The sequence below is a fragment of the Gossypium hirsutum genome, chromosome A10, assembly GCF_007990345.1.
Source record: "Gossypium hirsutum isolate 1008001.06 chromosome A10, Gossypium_hirsutum_v2.1, whole genome shotgun sequence".
Classification (NCBI taxonomy): domain Eukaryota; kingdom Viridiplantae; phylum Streptophyta; class Magnoliopsida; order Malvales; family Malvaceae; genus Gossypium; species Gossypium hirsutum.
Genome location: NC_053433.1, coordinates 31,367,849 through 31,382,496, shown reverse-complemented (window position 1 = coordinate 31,382,496; position 14,648 = coordinate 31,367,849).

Sequence of the window (14,648 nt, the reverse complement as noted above, 5' to 3'; positions counted from 1 at the left end):
TATAATAGAAAAATAGAATAAGTTCTTTCTCAATAAAGACATGCTAAATTCCTACCAATTTGATTTTATTCCTTCATTCAAGAAAGTTGCAATCATTAAATTTAACTTATGCCTTCATATGTTGAACATAACAATTTCTCTCCACTAATGTAGGTAGCATAGAAACTTGAATCAATAGGTCTTTAAAAAGGTTGTAACATGGCTAGGCTAAGGGTGGGTAAAAGATAGGTAAATTTAGGCTAAAAACCCTAGACTCAGCTTCAATTGGGCCTTCGGAATAATTATCTTCAATATACCAACTTACTTGGTTTTCACATGCTGTTTTGTACATCTATTTTCTTTGAAGTACATATGCTCTTTGAAGTACATATACTATAATTTTTTGAGCATTTGATACTTCTTTTCAACTCCCCCAAACTTATTTTCAGGGAACATTCTGAATAGTATTGAGTCCAGTGTTTGGGATAATTTAAAGATAATTACGAGAAAAGTGATGGCTAAACATTGCAAGGGTTCAAATAAAATTAGGCCTTATAGTCTCAAAGTTGGGTTTCAAGGGATAAAAATTCATCATGGTTGGGTTGAAAGGCTCAAATGGTCCAAACAAAAGTAGCCTAAATCATTTTCAACTTCCCATGCTTACTAGGATTTTGCCTCAAGAAACTACTAAGTCAATTCTAGAGACTTAAACTTTCATGCATGCCTAACTTTCCCAAAGAACTAAAAATTTTATGTTATGATTTGCATTCTTTATTAAAATAAATTTATGTCATATTTCAGTTAACAAAACAATTATTGAAATAATTGAACTTTATTCATATTGAAGTTTAGAATACTTAACAAATTTTCAAATTTTTGAACAAAATATAACCTAATCATAATTGAAAGAAAAAATTATTCTGAGTGAAAATAATTTCAATTTTTCGGTCTCCGCTACTTAAGGTGAACAATGTCCTCATTTTTTAAAAGTGAATAAATACTATACACCAAGTAGGATTCTAGAAAACAGGAGGTGCATAACAACCCGTTTTTAGTTAAACCAGAACAGTGGTTTCGGGACCACAAATCCGAAGTAAAAATATTTAATTGATTATTATTTTAAGGTTTACAGCATAATAATATGTTTTTGTGAAAATTTCGTTAAGAAATTTTATCATTCGAATGGTCAATTTGATAAAAAGGACTAAATCGTGTAAGGTGAAAAACTGGAGGTCTATTAGATAAAAGTATCTAATGGCTATTAAATTAAATAGAGGAGGTCCTTATGTTGTAATTAGACCATTATTAAGGTGGGTGGACATTTATGTACATAGTTTATATCAATTTTAAATGTTTAAGTAAAGGTTAAATTAGTAAATTATAAAAAAATTAAGTTAAAATAACAAAAACATGATGTCATCTTCACCATTTAGTTTTTGACCAAGTTTGTATAGCTAATTAAGGTACAGTTTTTGTCCCGTTTTTAATGATTTCTATGTTTTTGAGATCGTTGCAGCTAGGTATAACTAGCCTAGGGACTAATTTGCAAAACTGTTAAAGATTTTGAATGATTCCATTGATGAATACATGTGTGTTTTGATGTTTGATGATAGATTATGAATGTTGGTTGTGAATTATATAAGTTTTATTAAGTGATTTTTGGTAAAAATGCAAATTAGGGATTAAATTGCGAAATGTGGAAACTTAGAGGTTGAAATGTGAAATAAATGAAAAGTATGGCTACTACGGGTATAATAGTATTTTAGCTAGCATGGGTTGTGGTTAAATTGCATGAATTTGTGTATTTGTGAAATAAGAACTAAATTGTAAAAGATGTGAAACATTAGGAGCAATTGTGTAAAAATGGCTTAAAGTGAATTTTGGACTAAATTGAATAGAAAGATGAGTAAATAATTTAATTTAGATTACATATAGATCAAGAAAAGCGAAACTCGAATCTAGATCGAGGGAAAAACAAAGTTATCGACTAATCGACCAGTTTAGCCGTTTTTACATTCGAGGTAAGTTCGTATGTTAAAAGCGTTTTTATAATTATGTTTTAAATGCTTTGATATTTCATAAACTGTGAATACGAGACTACGAACACATTCGACAATGATTCGACGATGATTCGGCATTTGAAATCCCGGTTGAACCTTAGGAATAGATTTGGATACTAGTGACATGTCATTAGGGATTATTGTGATTATGTGACCCGGGTGCTGATCCTGTATGTCCTACCAGTGGTTGAGTATGCCGACACGTGTTGCAGATACTTAACAGCTTGTGTGATGTGGAAACACGAAAATATACACACTTTTCATGTACTTTTTAACTAATTATTGTCGAAAAATATATAATTATTATAAAATAATTATTTTGGACTTAAATTATTAGCATAATGAATTTTAATTAATTTTATAATAAATTTTGATTAATTTTGATTATTTTCGACAGATTTGCACAAATGGTGAAAAAAGACTTGGCAGACTCTGCTAGAAGTGCAAAACCGAGAAACAAATTTGAAGCATCAAGGAGAATTAATTTTTCAGCCTAAGACGGTCCAATTTATGTGTATTAATTCATAATATAATTAATTTTAATTTATACCTAATGTAATTTGGGTTAAATAAATTATTATTAATTAATTATGAAAAGTGGCCCAGTTGAGCTGAACCGAGAAAAATCGAACCGACGGCATGCAACACACCTCATCCGTATTCGACACCAAAACAGGGTTACGAGGCATTACAGGACTTACATCGCAAACAATCATACAATTCCGAGTCATAAAATTCAACCAAATTTAAAACCAATTGCATTCAGTCATAAAGTCCTTAATACGAACCTGCGATGCCTAAATCATGCTTTGGAAGTGGTCTAGGATTAAACAGAGAACTTAGGAAATTTTTACAGAACTTAGAAGATTTTTGTCATGTATAGGGGTTACGCGCCCGTGTAGTTTGGAACACACCCGTGTGGACAGGCCGTGTGGACACGCACGCTCGTGTCCCTAACTTGTGTAACTCTCTGTTTTGCAAGGCATGAACAAATTGAAGTCACACGGCCAAGCCACACGCCTGTGTGCTAGGCCGTGTGATTAATAAATTTTCATAAAATATTTGTAGACTTCACACGGCCAGGACACACGCCTATGTCTAAGGCTGTGTCCCTCACACGGCTGAGACACACGCCCCTGTCTTTGCCCGTGTGCTCAATTCTGAGCATTCTGTTTCTCAAAATTAAGGTGCAGGGGACACACAGGCAAAACACATGCCCATGGGACACACACGATCTAGACACACGCCCGTGTGTCTACCTATGTGGACAAAATAAGGGATATTTACCAAGCCATTTTCCACCCTCATTTACACATACACATACACAAATTTAATGGCATAAACCATGGTATACTTAGTCAACCAAAACATCTACAATCATGGCCAACACATGTCAATGCAATACCTTCATCTATCAAGCTCATGATAGTCCATTATGCCAAATCAAACATACCAATTTCACATTCAAAAACACCTCTAAGACTACTTTCAATTTGCATTAACTTATCAAGATAATCCATCATACCAATAAACCAAACTCATTCATTTCACAACAAGTCATTAAGCCACAATCAACATTTAGCAACTCAATATAAACCACATCACCAAAGGGGCTGTGACAGCCCTAATTTGGCCCTAGTCAGAAAGTGGTTTCGAGACCATAAAACCGAGTCATAAAAATAATTAACCGTTATAATCTATGCTTACTATATGTGTACATGCACGTGTGAAAGTTTCATGTTTTAATTTCGTCAATTGTATGTGAAATTATTAAATAGGACTTATGTGAGAAAATTTTGAAATGTGATAGGTTAATCTTAAGTGGCCTATTAATGCATGTGACAAAGAGGATGGACTTGCATGTCAAATATTCATTTTATTTAGGTAGTGGCCGGCAATGATGATATGTTATATAGAATATATGTATTATTTATTTATAATGGCTTTATAATTTTAATTTAGTAATGAATTAATAAAAGAAAATGGGTGATGAAAACAAAGCTTCACCTTTGTTCTTCTGGGCCGAAATGTAAGAGAGGAAAGGGGAGAAAACTTCATTTGGTTACCATAGGCTTAAATCAAGCTCAAGAACAAAGAGGGTCGAAGTTGGATAGGGGAAAAGAGAAAGTAATTGAGTAGCCTTTCTGCAATCGTTCAAGTATATCCGAGGTAAGTTTTGAATAGTCACATTTAGTATGTAATTGATAATGTCTTGATATGTGTATGATAACTGTACTGCGATCTATTGATTCTTTTTGAATATAGTTGAGTGACAAATAATTTATGTTTAAGGCTTAAAGCCGAATAGACATTAGAAGTTAAGCTTGGAAAGTAAATGGACATATATTCTTATGTATGTTATTGAGCCAAAAGTTATATGAATGGTGCCCATGTTATGCTATTATTCGAATGGAATAAATGAACTATGATTGTGAGATGTTATGTGAATTGAATTTTCTTGCGAATAAGTATGCATGACATTCAGTGATGTATATCCGGACTTAGGGTCCGCAGGCTATGTGCTGGAATTATATTCGGACTTAGGGTTCGCAGGCTATGTGCTGGAATTATATCCGGACTTAAGGTCCGCAGGCTACGTGCTAGAAATATGTCCGGGCGAAAGTCCCGCAGGCTTCGAGCTGGTATTATACCGGGTTTAAATTCCCGCAAGCTTGTGCTGGTAATTGGTTTCAAGTCCTAAGACCTAACATGCTTAATGCCAGTAAGTTAAGTAAGATTACGATATTGAATGTTCGCAGTAAACCATCATCGAGTAAGTACTATACATTTAAAATGTTCAGGTACGTATTACTTACTCATCGGTGAATTGATTTCGAAATGAATCATTAGCATCAAAGAAGAATATATATATAAATATGATTGATGGTTATATTTGTGAATATGAGAATGATTTAATCGGTCATGGTATATTTGTATATGAATTATATGTTAAAATTTCTTTATGTACTCATGTACATTCAGTCAATGATTTTGTGAATTATTAGTACTAAAGAATGATACTTAAGTGTGAATGAATGTTTCGATTTTTGATAAGTCTTTAATTGTTTGTGATACTTAAAACTTACTAAGCTTTGAAAGCTTACTCCGTTCTTTATTTCTCTGTTTTATAGATTGTTCATTTTGGCCATCGACTCGGGGATCGTCAGCAGTTCATCACACTATCGATCTTTTTGGTATAGTTATATTTTGGACTCGATATGGCATGTATAGGTTAGGCTGATGATAACTATGTTTTGAAATTGTAAATATTTTGTCCATACGAAAATGGTGTATAACTTAAATATCAGTATGTATTTCAACTCGATCTCTGTTTATGTTTATTGACACTATAAATGAGATAATTAAATGTTTAGTTCGGTAATACCTCTTAGCCTTAATTCGGCGTTCGGATTCAGGTTAGGGGTGTTACAGGGGCATTGGCACATACATGCATATATATATATAAGAGCTTACAGACAATTTAACCAAAATGAGCCCATTTACATGGCCAAATACCAAATCAAGCCTATGACAATTACAAGCCAATTCATTTGGCCAAAATCACGATGACACATATAAAAAAATGACCAAGTCCTTATACATGCCATATACTCAAAACGGTTAAAATCATCTATACCCAAAATGACAGTTTGATAGTGTGATGCGATCTCCGACGACCTCCAACCCGAGTTAGCTTGTTAACACTATAAAACATGGATAAATAAAACGGAGTAAGCTATATAGCTTAGTAAGCTCGTATGAAAGAAATAAGCAAATATTACCATACATTTAACATTCAAGTAATGTAATATAAGATAATGTAATTTACCATAATCTCATGATCATAATTCATTCCATCACAACTTACCTTGAAATCATCATTTCACGAATTTAATAATCATAAGCTTTATGTACATACTGGTACCATCTCGTAATAATTGGATACTTATTCTCATCATTGACAGACCCAATGAACCACTTAGAATAATAATATCAGATACTCGGGAAAACTTACACACAAGGTGCCACATATGTAGCCATTGCTACCTCTATCTCATAACACATATATGCTCTCTCTCAAGCCATCAATGGGCCTGCTCACACAAGCTGTCAGTCAAGACGTGGCCATACGGTGCAGCTCACACAAGCTGCCAAGTAACCACAACATATGCCGGTATATTCAGCCACCAGTAGGACGTACAGGACCAGCACCTGGATCACATAACATAATACCCTAGTAACATGTCACTTGTATCCTAATCTATTCCTAATGTTCGATTGGGATTTTTCGGTTGCAAAAACATCGTCGAACATACCCGTAGAATTGTTCACGCAATTCATACAAAATTTAAGCATTTAAAATAAAATTATAATAAAGCTTATTTACATACGAACTTACCTTGGTTACAAAAACGGTGAAAAGGATTTATTTGTCAATTACTTTATTTTTCCCCCGATCTAGATCCGAACTTCGTTTTTCTTGATTTATAATACCACATTTAACTTATTTAAATCATCAAGCTATCCAATTTAGTCAAAAATCATATTATGGAAAAAATTATGTTTTTGCCCCTAACATTTCAACATTTTACGATTTAGTCCCTAGGCTCGTAAAATGAATTTCTTTCAATTTTTTCACAACCCAAGCCTAGAAAAACCTTACCCTTACTCATAACAGCCCACATTTTACATTTATTCACACTTTACTAGACATTTTTCAACACTTTACAAATAAGTCCCTATTTGACATTTTTACCAAAAATCATTTTACAAATGTTGTTTAACAAACAACAAACATGCATTTTCTACCATCATACATCAAAATACAAGCATATTCAACATGTGTAAAATTTTGGACTTTAACTTTCTCTCAAATTAGTCCCTGAAATAGTTGGATCAAGTTACAACGATCTCAAAAATATAAAAATCATTAAAAACTGGACAAGAATGGACTTACAATCGAGCTTGAAAGCTTGGACAAAAACCTTAGCTACGTCTTCTCCTAATTTTTGGCTATGGAGGAAGAAGATGGATAAAATTTTGGCCTTATTTTACTTATTAATCCATTTAATGACCAATTTACTAAAATACCTTTAATGAAAAACATTAAAAACATACTTAACCATGTCCAAATTTTTCCACCAATTTAAACAATGGTCTAATTACTATTTAAGGACCTCCAACTTAAAAATTCATAACAATTAAACACCTTTAGCTAAGGGAACTTGAGTTTGTCACCTATTGCAATATAGTCCTTTTAGCTAAATTGAGCACTCAATCAATAAAATTTCTTAACGAAATTTTTACACAATTATTCTTTCATGATTTACACCTTAAAAAATAATAAAATAAACATTTCTGCTTTAGATTCATGGTCCCAAAACTACTATTCTGATTTGACCCAAAAACGAGCTGTTACAACTCTCCCTCTCAGGGATTTTCATCCCCGAAAATCTTACAAGAAAAGAGTTTAGGGTACTATTTTCTCGTAGCTTCCTTGGGTTCTCACGTAGCCTATTCGACCCCGTGCCGTTGCCACAAAACTTTCACTAGAGTTATGGGCTATTGTAACATCCTGAATTAGGTTCTAGTCAGAACAGTGTTTCAAGGCCACAAATCTGAAGTATAAATAATTATTTTATGATTATTTGATGATCCATGATATGAATGCATGTTTGTGTGAAATTTTCATGAAGAAATTGTATGTCTAAAGTGTCTAATTTGAAGTTAAGGACTACATTGAATAAGTTGCAAAACTTGAGTTCTAGAAGCTTTAAGCATGAAATTCTTATGGATTATTAATTAGAGTCCTTAAATAGTAATTTGACCAAGTTCTAAAATCTTGGACAAAAATGGGCATAAATAGGAAAAATTTAAAAGAAAGGCCTCAAGGGCATTTTTGTCATTTGGTTAATAAGAAAATAAAAAGGGAAAATTCAAGCAAAATTTGCTTATCTTCTCCATGCCGTAGCCAAAATTTCCAAGCTCACCATAGCTAGGGTTTCTTAAACTTTCAAGCTCAAAAGTATGTTCATCCTAGCCCCATTTTTAGTGCTCTTTACATTTTTAAAGTTGTCATCAACCGATCTGTAATAGTCCGGTTTTGACCCTAGTCAGAATAGTGGTTTTAGAACCATATATCCGAGTCAAAAAAATTTTTAATATTATTTTCTGTGTCTATGATAAGTAAATTGATATGTGTGAAAGTCTCATGCGAAAATTTAACTGTTTGTGTGCTTAATTTGCAAAAAGGACTTAATCGCGTAAAATGTAAAAGCTGTGTGCTAGATGCTGAAGTGCCAAATTTTCATGTCTTTATTATTTTGAAGTCCTTAAGTTGCAAATAGACCTTTGGAATAATGCATGGACAAATTTAGACATGATTTTATGAATTATTAATGTTTTAAAGCAAGGGTAAAATGGTAAAACATGTATTAATGTATGTTTAATAAAATAAAACTTAAAAATAGGCCATTATGTTCACATTTGGCCAAAAATTAGAAAATAAATAGAAGAAAGAATGCAAGCTAGGGGTTTGGCACTGTAAGCTTGAATTAATGTATGTTTTAGTTTCGGTTTTTGATGATTTTTATGTTTTTGAGATTGTTGCTTAGTCTACTATCAAGCCCATGTCATAATTTGTGGAATTTATGATGTTTTCATGAGATGAAGTTGTTGAATATGTGAGTTTTGTGTTGTTAGTAGATGAATTATGAAAGCTTGATGTTGGATTTACATGTTTTGTCTTTGTATTTTTGATGAATTTGAGCAATTTGGGCTAAATTGTAAAAATGTTATTTTGAGGGACTAAAATGTGAAATAAATGAAATGCATGGACTTGTTTGAGAGCTAGAAGAATTCGGCTAAGCTTGTATACAAGCAAATTTTGTGTATTTTGTGATTTTATGAATTAAGGACTAAAGTGTTGAAATGTCAAAATGTGAGGGTTAGCTTGCAAAATGCCCTAATTGTGTATATATGGATTGTTTTGAATGATTTGGTGAATAAAAAGGTTAATTTTGAATACATATAGATCAAGAAAAGAGGAATTCAGATTTAGATCGGAGGAAGTTGAAGATTGTTGAATAAACGTTCAAGTTGACAACTTTAAATACGAGGTAAGTTCATACGTAATAAATGTTGTTAAAGATATGCTTTATTTCGATGGTAATGTAAAATTGTATAGATGTATGATTACATTTTGAGTATAATGATACTCGACTATGATTGGCACTAAGTGTGCGGTTTAATATAGCTTCGGATATAAATGGCACTAAGTGTGCGAGTTGGCATAGCTTTGGCTATATAAGGCACTAAGTGTGCGATACTGACTTAGTTTCAATTAATTGAGATAGCACTAAGTGTGCGGGATCGTGCAAGCGACGGCTAACCTTTAAGCACTAAGTGTGCAAATGTCTAAAATAGTGGAAATCTTGGTAAGTGATAAAGTAATCAAACAAGAGGTAAGATTGGAAGTGAATGAATATGAAAATGTTCAGGTAAGTATGATACCTTTATGGTAGATGATAATATTTTGGTAAGAAATCATGGACTGAGTTGGTATATATTTGATAGTTGAATTGAGAAAATTATAAATACTCATGTGTTGATGTTTCATATTTCTTATTGTTAATGTTTTGGTACAAGCTTACTAAGCTTTAGAAAGCTTACTTTGTGTGTGTTTGCATTGTTTTATAGATTTCAAGGCTGCTACAAGCTTAGGGATTGTCAAGGATTGTCACGACACTATCGAACCTCAGTTTGGTACTTTTGTAGTTGTATATTTTGAAGTATGGCATGTATAGGCTAGTAGTTAAGGAAGTATGTTTTGTGATGTATATATATATATTTAGCCATCTGATTTGGCTAGTTTGTGTTTGAATTCAAAGTTGAAAATGGTTTATGGTATGTGATGTTAATATGCTATTGTGGTATGTTTTAATTGGACAAAAGGAATGGTAAGTTTGGTAGATTTAGTTTGGGTTTGGATGATGAATAGAAGGGAATGTTTTGGTATGAATATACCTTGTGTTTAGCATGAATTGGTAAGGTTAATGAGTAGAGAATGGTTGATATTGTTATGTTATAAATGATGAATGCCATAGCATAAAGATCGGCTAAATTGGAGGTAGAATTATGCTTATTTACATTGCTTGTAGGAATGACCTAAAAAGGGGTGGCAATTTGGCTTAAACCAAGCCTGCATTGTGCCATACGGTCAGGACACATGTGCGTGTCTTGTGGCCGTGGGCTTAAGTCAGTCGCTAGCTATGTATCACACGGCTATAGTACACGGGCGTGTCTGTTGGCCGCGGAAAAATGTCAGTATGCATGCTCTGTTTTGCCATGGCTTTGACACACGAGTGTGTCTAGGCCGTGTGAGGCACACAACCTGTTCACATGGACGTGTGACCTTTTTAAAAGTGGAAAATTTCTTATAAGTCTAGAAACTTTCATATGTTATCAATTTGATCCCGAACACATGTTTCAGCTTTGTATACTTGATTTTATGTGAATACTGAATGTAAATGAATGACTTTATTAATAATGAGATGATATTTGTTGTATGTGGTTCTGATTTGAGTTATAAGTTTGGTAATGCCTCTTAACTTATTCCGGTGATGGTTATGGGTTAGGGGTGTTACACGATCTAGATATTTCTACCATTATTTTGAGCTAGGGTTCATATTAAAAAATTTAGCCATGTATGACATGCATGTATTTTGATGTTTAATGGAAGAATATGAAAGTTTGATATGTGATAAACATCTTTTACAAAATAATTTTGCATGAAAACACGTAAAAAGAACCTTTTTTTTAAAAGTTGTAAAATGGGTAGTAAATATGTGAAATAAAGAAAAATGTGGGTTGCTAGGAGTAGTAATATGAATCGGCTAGGCTTGAGTAACAAAGAAAATGCATGCATTTCGTTTTACAAGCCTAAGAACCAATTTATAAATAAGTAAAAAGTTAGGGGTAAAAAGGTAATTTTACCAAAGTGTGTTATGGGTCGATTCGAACAATGTGTGTATTAAATAAGTTAAATTTGACATTATAGATCAAGAAAAACGTGATTCAAGTCTTGATCAGGGGAAAAACAAAGTTTACAAAGAATAGGCTCGTTTTCATCATTTTGTACCGAGGTAAGTTCACATACAAATAATGTGATGTTATGTTATATTTTTGATGCTTGAGTATTTTTTGAATTCAAATTCTTTAATGCTATTATGAGTTATGCTTTGATTGCTCCATGAGTAAGTGATTGAAATTATTGATATTGAAATCGACATTACGAGCAAGCTTGATAGAGATGTGATATCAAAAAAACCCGTTTAAACCTTAGGAATAGTTTAGGATACAAGTGACATGTCACTAAGAATCATGTGATTTATGAGCTCATTAGATATATTTATGTGGTTCCGGGTGCTAGTCTTGTACGTCCTACCTGTGGCTGGGTAGTTCGGCATGTGTTACGGATACCTGACAGCTTGTGTGAGCAGCTCGTGTAGCTATGTCCTGAACGAAAGCTTGTGTGAGCAGACCCGTGAGTAGCTCGAGAATGACCTTTTATGTGTTATGTGATATGAGGTAGCTTTAGCTACGTACGTGGCACTTATGTGCGAGCCTTCCGTGTATCCAATAGTATTCTAAGTGTTCAATGGGTAAATTATCGAGTAACTTGACAGAAAACCCAAGAGGTAAGTCAATGAGAAGAATGAGTAAGAGATTATGTTATGAGTTGATACAGGTATGTTTATCGAACTCATGAGTAATGCCTTGGTATATGATGAACTTATGACAAGGATGTTTATGTGATGAGTAAGTTTAAATGATTTGATGAAATAAAAATTATATTCATTATGTTAAATGTATGTTAATTACTTGTTTAGATAGCATGTTATTTGCATATGGACTTACTAAGCTTTAATGCTTACCCCCTTCCTTTCCATCTTTTATAGTGTTGCCAAGCTAGCTCAGGGATCAAAGGACATCGGAGACTCGATCACACTATCAATTGAACCTTTGGGTATAGTTAGTCTCAAGATTTTGAGTATGGCATGTATAGGGGACTTGGTCATTTTTTTATGTGTCATATTGATTAGCCAAATGATTGGCTCATGATGGTATTATGACTCTTTTTGTATAAGGCCATGAGATGTGGCTTATATTTGCTTCTCGGGTTTTAACCCTAATTATTTATGCATGCATGCAATGTGTTTATGCTTTGTGATGTGGTTGGTGGTTGCCTGTTGGAAATGGATATGATACATGGCACTTATGCTTAACGAATGAATTGGGACTAATTGGTATGACCATGTTCATGGTATAATTGAGTAGGTCGAAAGTAGGTTTATATGGATAAATAAATATGAAATTGGTGTGGAATGCCATATGAAAGCATGATGGTTTGAGCATATGATATGTTGACATTACAAAGTCATGAATTAATCATGATTGTGAGTATTTGAGTGACTAAAAGTGTTATGTTGCATGCCATCAAAAATGTATAAGTGAGTGAGCATTTAGGGGTGGCAAATGTCTTGGAAATTAGTCTAAAATTTGTCCAAACGGGTAGACACACGGGCATGTGTCTTGGCCATGTGTGACACACGATCTGCCCCATGGGCGTGTGATCTGGCTGTGTGTCCCTTGCACCCTAATTAGGCAAAACAGAATGCTAGTAGTAAACACACTGGCAGAGACATGGCTGTGTGTCTCAGCCGTGTGAAGAGCAAGACCTCAAGACATGGGCGTGTGCCCAGGCTGTGTGAAGTCTGCACTTAATTTTTGGAATTTAATTTGCAACACGACCTAAGCACACGAGCGTGTGACTTGGCCGTGTGACCTTGTGACAACCCAAATTAGACCCTGGTCGGAATGTGGTTTCGAGACCACATTACCGAGCCAAAATTTTATTTTTGTGTTTTAATTACATAAATTTTTGTGTGACAGCGAATATATGAGAAATTAAATGCTTAATATTAGCTTTAGGATTGTGAATTAATTCAAAAAGGACCTAGTTGACGAAGTTAGAAAGATGATAGATGAATTATAAGGAGTAATTAATAATAGGGAGAGGAAGCATGGCTTTGCATGTCAAATTACCCATAAAATACATGGTGGCCGGCCAAGGAGTGATGATGCTCCACTCATTCTAATTTAATATGTTTTTTTTGGTTAACAAATGATGGGAATAATAATAGGAAAGTGAACAAAAAAAAATGGGTGTTCATACTTGCCATCTCCTAGCCGAAAAACCAAGAAAAAGAAGGGGAGAAAAATTTTGAAGAAGTTCGGCCATTGCTTGTATCTAGGAGGAGTGTTTGATGTTGTGGCATGAAAATGAGGGAGTTTGAATGCTTAATAAGGAGGGAAGAAGGAGTGTTCATGTTTTCTTTCTTTTGCAATTGTCGTAACTAGAGGAAGAAGAGGAAGCAAGATTCGGCCAAGGTGGTCCTTTAGATCAAGGTATGTTCAATGATATTTTTGGAAGTTTACACAACCTTTGGGTGATGAGTCTAAATTCTATCTATCCCATGGTTGGATTTGGGGTTGTTGGAGAGTTAGGATTCGGCTAAGGAGCTTAAAAAATTTTAGTTGATACCTTGATGCTATTAGCATGCTAGTTATATGGATGTGTTAAGTTGCTTGTTATGTTAGCATGAAAGTTGAAATTGTTAAGCTATTTTGTTGGAGGTGCCGAATTTAGGACTAAGAAGAGAATGAGTATTCGGCTAACATAGTGGAAAGGTGGGTGTTGCCGATTGCTAGATTTAGACTATGGGAGTGGCTATAATGGGCATTAAGATGTGGAACTTAAGAAATGTAGTTATATGTGGATTTACATGATGTTACAAATAGATGTGAAAATATGCTAGATTAGGAAAATTCGATTAAGTGTTCATGAGATGAAATTAGGTGTTTAAATGATGTTATAGTTGACATTGTACATATATACATACATTCGGCCATCTAATTGAGTATGAAGGTGGTGTTAAATCTAATTGTGATGCCCATTCCGAAGTATATATATATACATATATATGTATATATACATAAGTATGCCCATTCGTGATGTTACCTTTAATTATGTGTATAATCGACTAAATGGGTAATTAGTGAGGATGGTTGCCGAATATACAAACATACATATGCATGTGTAATTGAATTATGAATGTTTAGCAAGATGGTTAAACTAGTTGATTTATTGATTAAGCTCAAGGAGTTAAAGGAGGAGAATCAAGCAAAGGCAAAGAAAAGATCATCGAGTAGCCGAGTTGGAACCGTCTTACCCAACACAAAGTAAGTCATTAAGCATATAGTTGTATTAATTTAAATGATCATAACGTCTATGTAATGATGCTGAATGGAATGATAAATATATATATATACATGTATGTATGTGGTGATGAAAGTGTTGGATGAAGAGAAAAGAGGTGAGATGTATTGAGTTGTTGATCTCGGCACTAAGAGTGCGGGTATAAACATTTATGATCATGAGATTGGCGCTAAGTGTGCGGGTTTAAATTGTACAGCACTAAGTGTGCGAGCTTGATTATGTAGCACTAAGTGTGCGAGCTTGATTATGTAGCACTAAGTGTGCGAGCT